Genomic DNA, 15,025 nt, shown 5'->3' with positions numbered 1-15,025 from the left:
ATATACTATATACAGGGAAGATGACATACAGGTATATACAATATACAGGGGAGATGACACAGGTATATACTATATACAGGATCAGATGACACACAGGTATATACTATATACAGGAGATGACACACAGGTATATACTATATACAGGAGGAGATGACACACAGGTATATACTATATACAGGAGGAGATGACACACAGGTATATACTATATAAAGGATCAGATGACACACAGGTACAGGTATGTACAATATACAGGAGGAGATGACACACATATATTTACTATATACAGGAGGAGATGACATACCGGCATATACAATATACAGGAAGAGATGATATACAGGTATATACTATATACAGGAGGCGATGACATACAGGCATATACTATATACAGGAGGAGATGACATACAGGAATATTTATATACAGGGCAGATGACATACAGGTATATACTATATACAGGAGGAGATGACACACAGGTATATACTATATACAGGAGCAGGTGACATACAGGTACAATATACAGGAGGAGATGACATACAGCTATATACAATATACAGGAGGAGATAACATACAGGTATAAACTATATATAAGAAGAGATGACATACAGGTATATACTATATACAGGAGGAGATGACATACACGTATATACTATATACAGAGGAGATGACATACAGGTATATACTATATTCAGGAGGAGATGACATACAGGTGCATATTATATACAGGAGAAGATGACTTACAGGTATATACTATATACAGGGAAGATGACATACAGGTATATACAATATACAGGGGAGATGACACAGGTATATACTATATGCAGGATCAGATGACACACAGGTATATACTATATACAGGAGATGACACACAGGTATATACTATATACAGGAGGAGATGACACACAGGTATATACTATATACAGGAGGAGATGACACACAGGTATATACTATATAAAGGATCAGATGACACACAGGTACAGGTATGTACAATATACAGGAGGAGATGACACACATATATTTACTATAGACAGGAGGAGATGACATACCGGCATATACAATATACAGGAAGAGATGATATACAGGTATATACTATATACAGGAGGCGATGACATACAGGCATATACTATATACAGGAGGAGATGACATACAGGAATATTTATATACAGGGCAGATGACATACAGGTATATACTATATACAGGAGGAGATGACACACAGGTATATACTATATACAGGAGCAGGTGACATACAGGTACAATATACAGGAGGAGATAACATACAGGTATATAATATATACAGGAGGAGATGACATACAGGTGCATACTATATACAGGAGATGACATACAGGTATATACTATATACAGGAGTAGATGACATACAAGTGTATATTATATACAGGAGAAGATGACTTACAGGTATATACTATATACAGGAGAAGATGACATACAGGTATCTACTATATACAGGAGAAGATGAGTTACAGGTATATACTATATACAGGGGAGATGACATACAGGTATATACAATATACAGGGAAGATGACACACGTATATACTATATACAGGAGGAGATGACACACAGGTATATACAATATACAGGAGGAGATTACACACAGGTAGATACTATATAAAAGAGATGACACACCGGTATATACTATATACAGGAGGAGATGACACACAGGTATATACAATATTCAGGAGGAGTTGACATACAGATATATACTATATACATGAGGCGATGACATACAGGTTTATACTATATACAGGGGAGATGACATACAGGTATATACTATATAAAGGAGGAGATGACACACAGGTATATACTATATACAGGAGGAGATGACATACAGGTATATACTATATACAGGAGATGACATACAGGTATATACTATATATAAGAGGAGATGACACACTGGTATATACTATTTACAGGAGGAGATGACTTACAGGTATATACTATAAGCAGATGACATACAGGTATATACTATATACAGGACGAGATGACACACAGGTATATACTGTATACAGAAGGAGATGACATACAGGTATATACTATATACAGGAGGAGATGACACACAGGTATATACCATATGCAGAAGGAGATGACATACAGCATGTACATACTATATACAGGGGAGATGACATACAGGTATACACTATATACAGGAGATGACATATAGGTATATACTATATACAGGAGATGATAAACAGGTATATACTATATATAAGAGGAGATGACACACAGGTATATACTGTATACAGAAGTAGATGACATACAGGTATATAATATATATAAGAGGAGATGACACACAGGTATATGCTATATACAGAAGGAGATGACATACAGGTATATACTATATATAAGAGGAGATGACACACAAGTATATACTACATACAGGAGGAGATGACACACAGGTATATACTATGTACAGGAAGAGATGACACACAGGTATATACAATATACAGGAGATGACATACAGGTATATACTATATACATGAGGCGATGACATACAGGTATATACTATATACAGTGGAGATGACATACAGGTATATACTATATACAGGGGAGATGTGTTGTGAATTCCATTCTCGAACTCCCTCCTGTGGTCATGAATGGTACTTCGGCGAGTTCTGTTCGTGGACTCCTTCTGGTGGCTGTGAGTGGAACTGCTGGTTCTGAGGTTGTTTCCTCAGCTGCCCTCGTTTGCGGCTAGGCTGGCTTTTCTATTTAACTCCACTCAGATCGTTACTTCATGCCAGCTGTCAATGTATCGGTACTGGTTCAGATCCCTCTCGGATCTCTCTGATGACCTGTCTACTCCAGCAGAAGCTAAGTCCCTGCTAGTTCATTTGTTGTTCATTGTGTACTGAATATATTTATTAGTACTTGCTAAGTTCTAGTTCAGCTTGCTAACATAATATTGCCTTGCTAGCTGGAAGCTCTGGGGTGTAGAGTGGCACCTCCGCACCGTGAGTCGGTGCGGGGGTCTTTTTGCACACTCTGCGTGGCTTTTTGTAGTTTTTTCTGCTGACCGCATAGATCCCTTTCCTATCCTCAGTCTATTTAGTAAGTCTGGCCTCCTTTGCTGAAAACCTGTTTCATTCCTGTGTTTGTGACTTTCCTCTTAACTCACAGTCAATATTTGTGGGGGGCTGCTTTTTCCTTTGGGGAATTTCTCTGAGGCAAGGTAAGGCTTTATTTTCTATCTTTAGGGGTAGTTAGCTCTTAGGCTGTGAAGAGGCGTCTAGGGTGAGTTAGGTACGCTCCACGGCTATTTCTAGTGTGTGCGATAGGATTAGAGTTTGCGGTCAGCAGAGATCCCACTTCCCAGAGCTTGTCCTGTCTTCTAGTTTAACCATCAGGTCATTCCAGGTGCTCCTAACCACCAGGTCATAACAGTACAGCTGGCCAACAAAGTGTTAATGCATCTCAATAGAGGGATAAGAGAAGTCCTGAGACCATTTTTTTTTCTCTGCAGTGTGTTTTGTCTTTCTTTTCCCCTTAACCTCTGGGTGGTTCAGGACTCAGGTGTAGAGATGGACATTCAAGGTCTGTCCTCTTGTGTTGATCAACTCACTGCAAGGGTACAAAGCATTCAAGATTATGTAGTTCAGAATCCGATGTTAGAGCCTAGAATTCCAATTCCTGATTTGTTTTCTGGGGATAGATCTAAATTTCTGAATTTCAAAAATAATTGTAGACTGTTTCTTGCTTTGAAACCCCGCTCCTCTGGTGACCCCATTCAGCAAGTGAAAATCATTATTTCTTTGTTACGTGGCGACCCTCAACACTGGGCATTCTCCCTTGCGCCAGGAGATCCTGCATTGCTTAATGTAGATGCGTTTTTTCTGGCACTTGGATTGCTTTGTGATGAACCTAACTCTGTAGATCAGGCAGAGAAAATCTTGCTGGCTTTGTGTCAGGGTCAGGATGAAGCGGAGGTATATTGCCAGAAGTTTAGAAAGTGGTCTGTGCTTACTCAATGGAATGAGTGTGCCCTTGCGGCAATTTTCAGAAAGGGTCTTTCTGAAGCCCTTAAGGATGTTATGGTGGGTTTCCCCACGCCTGCTGGTCTTAATGAATCAATGTCCTTGGCCATTCAGATCGATCGGCGCTTGCGTGAGCGTAAAGTTGTGCACCATTTGGCGGTATCCTCTGAGCAGAGCCCTGAGCCTATGCAATGTGATAGGACTTTGACCAGAGCTGAACGGCAAGAGCACAGACGTCAGAATGGGCTGTGTTTTTACTGTGGTGACTCCACTCATGCTATCTCTGATTGTCCTAAGCCCACTAAGCGGTTCGCTAGGTCTGTCACCATTGGTACTGTACAGCCTAAATTTCTTTTGTCCGTTACTCTGGTTTGCTCTTTGTCGTCCTACTCTGTTATGGCATTTGTGGATTCAGGCGCTGCCCTGAATTTGATGGACTTGGAGTTTGCCAGGCGCTGTGGTTTTTTCTTGGAGCCCTTGCAGTATCCTATTCCATTAAGGGGAATTGATGCTACGCCTTTGGCCAAGAATAAACCTCAGTATTGGACTCAGTTGACCATGTGCATGGCTCCTGCACATCAGGAAGATATTCGCTTTTTGGTGTTGCATAATTTGCATGATGTGGTCGTGTTGGGTTTGCCATGGCTACAGGTCCATAATCCAGTATTGGATTGGAAATCAATGTCGGTGTCCAGTTGGGGTTGTCAAGGGGTACATGGTGATGTTCCGTTGTTGTCAATTTCTTCCTCTACTCCTTCTGAAGTCCCTGAGTTTTTGTCGGATTACCAAGATGTATTTGATGAGCCCAAATCCAGTGCCCTACCTCCTCATAGGGATTGTGATTGTGCTATTAATTGGATCCCTGGTAGTAAATTTCCTAAGGGATGACTTTTCAATGTATCTGTGCCGGAACACGCCGCTATGCGGAGTTATATAAAGGAGTCCTTGGAGAAAGGGCATATTCGCCCGTCGTCGTCACCGTTGGGTGCAGGGTTCTTTTTTGTGGCCAAGAAGGATGGTTCTCTGAGACCTTGTATAGATTACCGCCTTCTTAATAAAATCACGGTCAAATTTCAGTACCCTTTGCCTCTACTGTCTGATTTGTTTGCTCGGATTAAGGGGGCTAGTTGGTTCACCAAGATAGATCTTCGAGGGGCGTATAATCTTGTGCGTATTAAACAGGGCGATGAATGGAAAACAGCATTTAATACGCCCGAGGGCCATTTTGAGTACCTGGTGATGCCATTCGGGCTTTCTAATGCTCCATCTGTGTTTCAGTCCTTATGCAAGACATCTTCCGAAAGTATTTGGATAGATTCATGATTGTATATTTGGATGATATTTTGGTCTTTTCGGATGATTGGGAGTCTCATGTAAAGCAAGTCAGAATGGTGTTCCAGGTCCTTCGTGCTAATTCTTTGTTTGTGAAGGGGTCTAAATGTCTCTTCGGAGTTCAGAAGGTTTCCTTTTTGGGCTTCATTTTTTCCCCTTCTACTATCGAGATGGATCCTGTTAAAGTTCAGGCCATTTTTGATTGGACTCAGCCTACATCTGTGAAGAGCCTTCAGAAATTCCTGGGCTTTGCTAATTTTTACCGTCGCTTCATCGCTAATTTTTCTAGTGTTGTTAAACCGTTGACTGATTTGACTAAGAAAGGTGCTGATGTGGTGAATTGGTCCTCTGCGGCCGTTGAGGCTTTTCGGGAGTTGAAACGTCGTTTTTCTTCGGCCCCTATGTTGTGTCAGCCAGATGTTTCACTCCATTTTCAGGTCGAGGTTGATGCTTCTGAGATTGACCCCCTGACGAAGGCTAGCGCCGAAACGCGCGTCGGGGACTGGCACATCCTGGAGACAGCAGCATTTCAGGTAAAACCTGCCCGGGGCGCTCTTTCTTTGCTTCACTTTCTTTTCCTCCCATTATGATTGTTACACTTGTAAATATTTAATCATTTATGGGGAGTAATTGGAACTATTCTAGGATCAGTGCCTAGACATCAGATGGCAGTTACCTGTAGTTAGTTGTTACCCGAGCAGCTCACTTAAAAAAAATTTTTTGCACTTGTGCACCTTATTTTTGCACTAGTCTTTGCACTTTGCCCACACATATATTTATTTATTACTATTTTTGTGGTATTTTATGCTGGGACAAACAGATTAAAATCAACATTTACCAGTCCTTTATTATATGATATATATGTATTTATTTATTTATTTATTTATTTATTTATTTATTCATATGGTATTGCTATATTTTGAGACTGTGTATTCCATGCTGCTGTATCTCCTTTGTGTGCCATACCTTTTTGGTTTCTTTCTCGTCCCCTACCAATTTATGTAGTGTTATTTTTTCTCAATAAAATCAATTATTATATGGACATCAGTTCGCTTTTTGTTCTCTATGTTTATATATGAAATTTCCGAGTTGTCTAGTATTACGTCCATTGTTTTGGGTATATGTGCACGTATAAATTCATACTGTCCATCTATGTACACGTGTGGTTCTGCATATCCCTTGCCTTGAGTTATTTATTTAATCTTATCTGCTGTGTTTCGCACAGGTTTCCCCTCTGGCTATGGACCTAAAAGCCAAGGAACAATCCTGGCTCAGCCGTATAAATCAACTTTTTGGTAGTGGTGGGTCTGATTCCAATGGCCCTGGTGGCCTAGGATTTACTGATTTTAATATTACACCCCGTGACGAAGGCTAGCGCCGAAACGCGCGTCGGGGACTGGCACATCCTGGAGACAGCAGCATTTCAGGTAAAACCTGCCCGGGGCGCTCTTTCTTTGCTTCACTTTCTTTTCCTCCCATTATGATTGTTACACTTGTAAATATTTAATCATTTATGGGGAGTAATTGGAACTATTCTAGGATCAGTGCCTAGACATCAGATGGCAGTTACCTGTAGTTAGTTGTTACCCGAGCAGCTCACTTAAAAAAATTTTTTGCACTTGTGCACCTTATTTTTGCACTAGTCTTTGCACTTTGCCCACACATATATTTATTTATTACTATTTTTGTGGTATTTTATGCTGGGACAAACAGACTAACATCAACATTTACCAGTCCTTTATTATATGATATATATGTATTTATTTATTTATTTATTTATTTATTCATATGGTATTGCTATATTTTGAGACTGTGTATTCCATGCTGCTGTATCTCCTTTGTGTGCCATACCTTTTTGGTTTCTTTCTCGTCCCCTACCAATTTATGTAGTGTTATTTTTTCTCAATAAAATCAATTATTATATGGACATCAGTTCGGTTTTTGTTCTCTATGTTTATATATGAAATTTCCGAGTTGTCTAGTATTACGTCCATTGTTTTGGGTATATGTGCACGTATAAATTCATACTGTCCATTTATGTACACGTGTGGTTCTGCATATCCCTTGCCTTGAGTTATTTATTTACATCTGTGAAGAGCCTTCAGAAATTCCTGGGCTTTGCTAATTTTTACCGTCGCTTCATCGCTAATTTTTCTAGTGTTGTTAAACCGTTGACTGATTTGACTAAGAAAGGTGTTGATGTGGTGAATTGGTCCTCTGCGGCCGTTGAGGCTTTTCGGGAGTTGAAACGTCGTTTTTCTTTGGCCCCTATGTTGTGTCAGCCAGATGTTTCGCTCCATTTTCAGGTCGAAGTTGATGCTTCTGAGATTGGAGCAGGGGCTGTTTTGTCTCAAAGGAGTTCTGATGGCTCTGTGATGAAGTCATGTGCTTTCTTTTCTAGAAAGTTTTCGCCTGCTGAGCGTAATTATGATGTTGCCAATCGGGAGCTGTTGGCTATGAAGTGGGCGTTCGAGGAGTGGCGACATTGGCTTGAGGAAGCCAAGCATCGCGTGGTGGTTTTAACGGATCACAAGAATCTGACTTATCTCGAGTCTGCCAAACGGTTGAATCCTAGACAGGCTCGATGGTCGCTGTTTTTCTCCCGTTTCAATTTTGTGGTTTCATACCTTCCGGGTTCTAAGAATGTGAAGGCCAATGCCCTTTCAAGGAGTTTTGTGCCTGATTCTCCGGGAGTTTCTGAGCCGGCTGGTATTCTCAAAGAGGGGGTAATTCTGTCTGCCATCTCACCTGATTTGCGGCGGGCGCTGCAGGAGTTTCAGGCTGATAGACCTGACCGTTGTCCAGCGGAGAAACTATTTGTCCCTGATAGATGGACTAGTAGAGTTATCTCTGAGGTTCATTGTTCGGTGTTGTGTTATGGTTCCCAATGGCAGGGGAACATCAGAAACATAGAAAAACGGACAAGCTCTCAGGTGATGGAAACTAGAGCTGACCGCGATGCTAAACCTATACACACAACTAATAGTAGCCAGGGAACGTGCCTACGTTTTCGCTAGACGTCTCGCACCAGCCGGAGGACTAACTACCCCTAATAGATGAAACACAGTCCTGGCTTGCCTCCAGAGGAAAATTCCCCACAGGAGATAGTAGCCCCCCACATATAATAACGGTGAGTTAAGGTGAAAAGACAAACGTAGTATGAAAACAGATTTAGCACAGCGAGGCCCACTAACTAGATAGCAGAAGGATACAATAGTGGACTTCGCAGTCAGCTACAAAACCCTATCAAAAACCATCCTGAAATTACCTTAAACTCATGTGCCAACTCATGGCACCGGAGTGGCAATTTCAGCCCACAAGAGCTTCCAGCTGCAGAGAATCACATAACTGCAAACTGGACAAAACATACAAAAATAGACTAAGGACAGAAATGTCCAACTTAGCTGGTCAGCAGACTGGGAGCAGGTACATGCAACAGAAAGACTCTGGTTACATTGATGGCCGGCATTGGAATGACTGAGGAACAAGGCTAAATAGGAAACTCCCACATCCTGATAGAAACAGGTGAAAAGCTCACAAGACACCAGTACCACAAGCGACCACTGGGGGAGCCAAATAACCGAATCACAACAGTGTTGGCTGGTCATCCTGGGATTTTTGGTACCAGAGATTTGGTGGCTAGGTCCTTTTGGTGGCCTTCCTTGTCACGGGATGTGCGTTCTTTTGTGCAGTCCTGTGGGACTTGTGCTCGGGCCAAGCCCTGCTGTTCTCATGCCAGTGGGTTACTTTTGCCCTTGCCAGTCCCGAAGAGGCCTTGGACGCATGTTTCCATGGATTTTATTTCTGATCTCCCTGTCTCTCAAAGGATGTCGGTCATCTGGGTGGTTTGTGATTGCTTCTCTAAGATGGTCCATTTGGTACCCTTGCCTAAATTACCCTCATCCTCTGATTTGGTTCCATTATTTTTCCAGCATGTGGTTCGTTTGCATGGCATTCCGGAGAACATCGTGTCGGACAGAGGTTCCCAGTTTGTTTCAAGGTTTTGGCGATCCTTTTGTGCTGATGGGCATTGATTTGTCTTTTTCTTCGGGTTTCCATCCTCAGACAAATGGCCAAACCGAACGAACTAATCAGACTTTGGAGACCTATCTGAGATGCTTTGTTTCTGCTGATCAGGATGATTGGGTGACCTTCTTGCCATTGGCTGAGTTCGCCCTTAATAATCGGGCCAGTTCGGCTACTTTGGTTTCGCTTTTTTTTGTAATTCTGGTTTTCATCCTCGTTTTTCTTCAGGGCAGGTTGAGCCTTCGGACTGTCCTGGTGTGGATTCTGTGGTGGACAGGTTGCAGCAAATTTGGACTCATGTAGTGGACAATTTGACATTGTCCCAGGAGAAGGCTCAACGTTTTGCCAACCGCCATCGTCGTGTTGGTCCCCGACTTCGTGTTGGGGATTTGGTTTGGTTTTCGTCTCGTTATGTCCCTATGAAGGTTTCTTCTCCTAAGTTTAAACCTCGTTTCATTGGTCCTTATAAGATTTCTGAAATTCTCAATCCTGTGTCGTTTCGTTTGGCCCTTCCAGCTTCTTTTTCCATCCATAATGTGTTCCATAGGTCGTTGTTGCGGAGATATGTGGCGCCCATGGTTCCCTCCGTTGACCCTCCTGCTCCGGTGTTGGTTGAGGGGGAGTTGGAGTATGTGGTGGAGAAGATTTTAGATTCTCGTGTTTCGAGATGGAAACTTCAGTACCTGGTCAAATGGAAGGGCTATGGTCAGGAGGATAATTCCTGGGTTGTTGCCTCCGATGTCCATGCTGCCGATTTGGTTCGTGCCTTTCATTTGGCTCGTCCTGATTGGCCTGGGGGCTCTGGTGTGGGTTCGGTGACCCCTCCTCAAGGGGGGGTACTGTTGTGAATTCCGTTCTCGAACTCCCTCCTGTGGTCATGAATGGTACTTCGGCGAGTTCTGTTCGTGGACTCCCTCTGGTGGCTGTGAGTGGAACTGCTGGTTCTGAGGTTGTTTCCTCAGCTGCCCTCGTTTGCGGCTAGGCTGGCTTTTCTATTTAACTCCACTCAGATTGTTACTTCATGCCAGCTGTCATTGTATCGGTACTGGTTCAGATCCCTCTCGGATCTCTCTGATGACCTGTCTACTCCAGCAGAAGCTAAGTCCCTGCTAGTTCATTTGTTGTTCATTGTGAACTGAATATATTTATTAGTACTTGCTAAGTTCTAGTCCAGCTTGCTAACATAATATTGCCTTGCTAGCTGGAAGCTCTGGGGTGCAGAGTGGCACCTCCGCACCATGAGTCGGTGCGGGGGTCTTTTTGCACACTCTGCGTGGCTTTTTGTAGTTTTTTCTGCTGACCGCATAGATCCCTTTCCTATCCTCAGTCTATTTAGTAAGTCTGGCCTCCTTTGCTGAAAACCTGTTTCATTCCTGTGTTTGTGACTTTCCTCTTAACTCACAGTCAATATTTGTGGGGGGCTGCCTTTTCCTTTGAGGAATTTCTCTGAGGCAAGGTTTCTATCTTTAGGGGTAGTTAGCTCTTAGGCTGTGAAGAGGCGTCTAGGGAGAGTTAGGTACGCTCCACGGCTATTTCTAGTGTGTGCGATAGGATTAGAGTTTGCGGTCAGCAGAGATCCCACTTCCCAGAGCTTGTCCTGTCTTCTAGTTTAACCATCACGTCATTCCAGGTGCTCCTAACCACCAGGTCATAACAGAGATGACATATAGGTATATACTATATACAGGAGGAGATGACACACAGGTATATACCATATAAAGGATCAGATGACACACAGATATATACAATATACAGGAGGAGATGACACACATATATATACTATATACAGGAGATGACACACAGGTACATACAATATACAGGAAGAGATGATATACAGGTATATACTATATACAGGAGGTGATGACATACAGGCATATACAATATAAGGGGGAGATGACATACAGGTATATATATATATATATATATATATACAAGGCAAATGACATACAGGTATATACTATATACAGGAGGAGATGACACACAGGTATATACTATATACAGGAGCAGATGACATACAGGTATATACAATATACAGGAGGAGATGACATACAGGTATAAACTATATATAGGAAGAGATGGCATACATGTATATACTATATACAGGAGGTGACATACACATATATACTATATACAGGAGGAGATGACATACAGGTATATACTATATACAGGAGGAGATGACATACAAGTGTATATTATATACAGGAGAAGATGACTTACAGGTATATACTATATACAGAGGAGATGACATACAGGTATATACAATATACAGGGGAGATGACACAGGTATATACTATATACAGGAGCAGATGACACACAGGTATATACTATATACAGGAGATGACACAAAGGTATATACTATATACAGGAGGAGATGACACACAGGTATATACTATATACAGGAGGAGATGACACACATATATTTACTATATACAGGAGGAGATGACATATCGGTATATACAATATACAGGAAGAGATGATATACAGGTATATACTATATACAGGAGGCGATGACACACAGGTATATACTATATACAGGAGGAGATGACACACAGGTATATACTATATACAGGAGGAGATGACACACAGGTATATACTATATACAGGAGGAGATGACACACATATATTTACTATATACAGGAGGAGATGACATACCGGTATATACAATATACAGGAAGAGATGATATACAGGTATATACTATATACAGGAGGCGATGACACACAGGTCCATACTATATACAGGAGTAGATGACATACAGGTACAATATACAGGAGGAGATGACATACAGGTATATAATATATACAGGAGGAGATGACATACAGGTACATACTATATACAGGAGGAGATGACATACAGGTGTATACTATATACAGGAGGAGATGACATACAGGTATATACTATATACAGGAGGAGATGACATACAGGTATCTACTATATACAGGAGAAGATGACATACAGGTATCTACTATATACAGGAGAAGATGACTTACAGGTATATACTATATACAGGGGAGATGACATACAGGTATATACAATATACAGGGAAGATGACACAGGTATATACTATATACAGGAGGAGATGACACACAGGTATATACAATATACAGGAGGAGATGACACAGGTATATACTATATACAGGAGTCGATGACACACAGGTATGTACTATATACAGGAGGAGATGACACACATGTATATACTATATACAGGAGGAGATGACTTACGGGTATATACTATATACAGTGGAGATGACATACAGGTGTATACTATATACAGGGAGATGACACAGGTATATACTATATACAGGAGATGACACACATGTATATGAAATATACAGGAGATGACATACAGATTTATACTATATACAGGAGTCGATAACACACAGGTACATACTATATACAGGGGAGTTGACATACAGATATATACTATATACGGGAGGAGATGACACACAGGTATATACTATATACAGGAGGAGATGACATACAGGTATAGTATATACTATATATAAGAGGAGATGACACACAGGTATATACTATATGCAGGAGATGACATACAGGTATATACTATATATAAGAGGAGATGACACACATATATACTATATACAGGAGGAGATGACTTACAGGTATATACGTTATACATAAGGACATGACATACAGGTATATACTATATATAAGAGGAGATGACACACAGGTATATGCTATGTACAGGAGATGATTTACAGGTATATACTATATACAGATTACATACAGGTATATACTATATACAGGAGGAGATGACACAGTTATATAATATATACAGAAGGAGATGACATACAGGTATATACTATATATAAGAGGAGATGGCACACAGGTATATACTATATACAGGGGAGATGACATACAGGTATATATTATATACAGGAGATGACATATAGGTATATACTATATACAGAAGAGATGACATACAGGTATATACTATATACAGAAGAGATGACATACAGGTATATACTATATACAGGAAGAGTTGACACATAGGTATATACAATATACAGGAGATGATGACATACAGCAGGAATATACTACTTACAGGGGAAATTACATACAGGTTTATACTATATACAGGGAGATGGCATACTGGTATATACTACATATATAGGAGATGACATAAAGGTGTATACTATATATAAGGGAGATGACAAACATGTATATACCGGGGGGGAAATTAGAGGTGTGAGGTGAAAATGAGAGGTGTGAGGTGAAAATGAAAAGGTGTGAGTGTAAAATGAGAGGAATATAAGGGATGAGGGAAAATAGTGGAGTGATCGGAAAATGACAGATGTGACGTTGAAATGACAAGTGTTGGGGGGAATGAGAGGAGGGGGAAAATAAGAGTGAGGGGAAAATGAGAGATGTGAGGGGGAAAATGAGAGATGTGAGGGGAAAATGAGAAGTGAGGTGCTATAACTAACCACAGATATTTACTATGCCCAGGCAACGCCGGGCTCTTCAGCTACTCGGCCTTAAAGTGCAATAACATGGGCTACCAAAGAAAAATGTGAGGTAAAAAATGAGAAAATGTCCGCAAAATGCAATAAGGCTACGTTCACATTTGCGTTGTGCGCCGCAGCGTCGGCGCCGCAACGCACAACGCAAATAAAAACGCAGCAAAACGCATGCACAACGCTGCGTTTTGCGCCGCATGCGTCGTTTTTTTCATTGAATTTGGACGCAGCAAAAATGCAACTTGCTGCGTCCTCTGCGCACCGACGCGGGCGCCGCAGCGACGCATGCGGCGCAAAACGCAAGTGCGCCGCATGTCCATGCGCCCCCATGTTAAATATAGGGGCGCATGACGCATGCGGCGCCGCTGCGGCGCCCGACGCTGCGGCGAGGACCGCAAATGTGAACGTAGCCTAATATGGGCTACCAAAGAAAAACCATGAGGTAAAAAAGTGAGTGAACACCCACACATAATATCATGGGCTACCAGTGAAAAGCGTGAGAAATTGGCCACAAAGTGCAATAACATGGGCTTACCAAAGGAAAAAGTAAAGAAAAAAAAGTGAGTAAATGCCCACATATAACAATAACATGGGCTACCAAGGAAAACGTGAGGTAAAAAGTGAGATTACGGCCACAAAATGCGATAACATGGGCTGCAAAAAGAAAATGTGAGGTAAAAAAGTGAGCGAACGCCCACATATAACAATAACATGGGCTACCAGAGAAAACGTGAGGTAAAAAGTGAAGAAACCGCCACACAGGGCAATAACCTGGGATTATGGTACTAACAACCTCACCCGCCACCGGCCTGAGCGGCCACAATCTGCTCTTATAACTTTACAATAACCCGCTCGTCAGGGATCGTCTCAGAACGTCACGCACCCCGAGTTGTCGGTCAGGGCGGTGCGGAGCTCGGTGTAATCACACACTCAGCCTCCTCCATTCATCATGTCTGTTTCTCCCGGAGGAGGAACAGGTAAGGATTAACCTCACTGACGATACTTCCCTCCGCTCTCGGCAGGGGCCGCACTTCCCGCACTTTTCATCCACATTATGGAGTCTCACTGATTGTATAAAGTTGTGTAATAAGCGCCGGGTGCGGTCACATGACTCCTACGTCATATCTGTCTGATTTTATAGTGATAAATGTAAAGTGTTAGCATCGGCCTCGTTTTACCCATAGTGCATCGCGAATAGTTATTTGCATA

The 15,025-nt window shown here is 41.7% G+C and overlaps 1 non-coding gene across 1 annotated transcript; it reads right to left on the bottom strand.

The window, feature by feature from the left end:
• Positions 1 to 14,682: 14,682 nt before the first annotated feature.
• Positions 14,683 to 14,816, bottom strand: LOC143777265 (U8 small nucleolar RNA). The gene has a single exon (XR_013216061.1). It is a non-coding gene; the product is annotated as a U8 small nucleolar RNA (small nucleolar RNA).
• Positions 14,817 to 15,025: the final 209 nt, after the last annotated feature.

This window comes from Ranitomeya variabilis, chromosome 5 (assembly GCF_051348905.1).
Source record: "Ranitomeya variabilis isolate aRanVar5 chromosome 5, aRanVar5.hap1, whole genome shotgun sequence".
Lineage (NCBI taxonomy): Eukaryota > Metazoa > Chordata > Amphibia > Anura > Dendrobatidae > Ranitomeya > Ranitomeya variabilis.
This window is presented reverse-complemented; position numbering and strand designations above follow the sequence as displayed.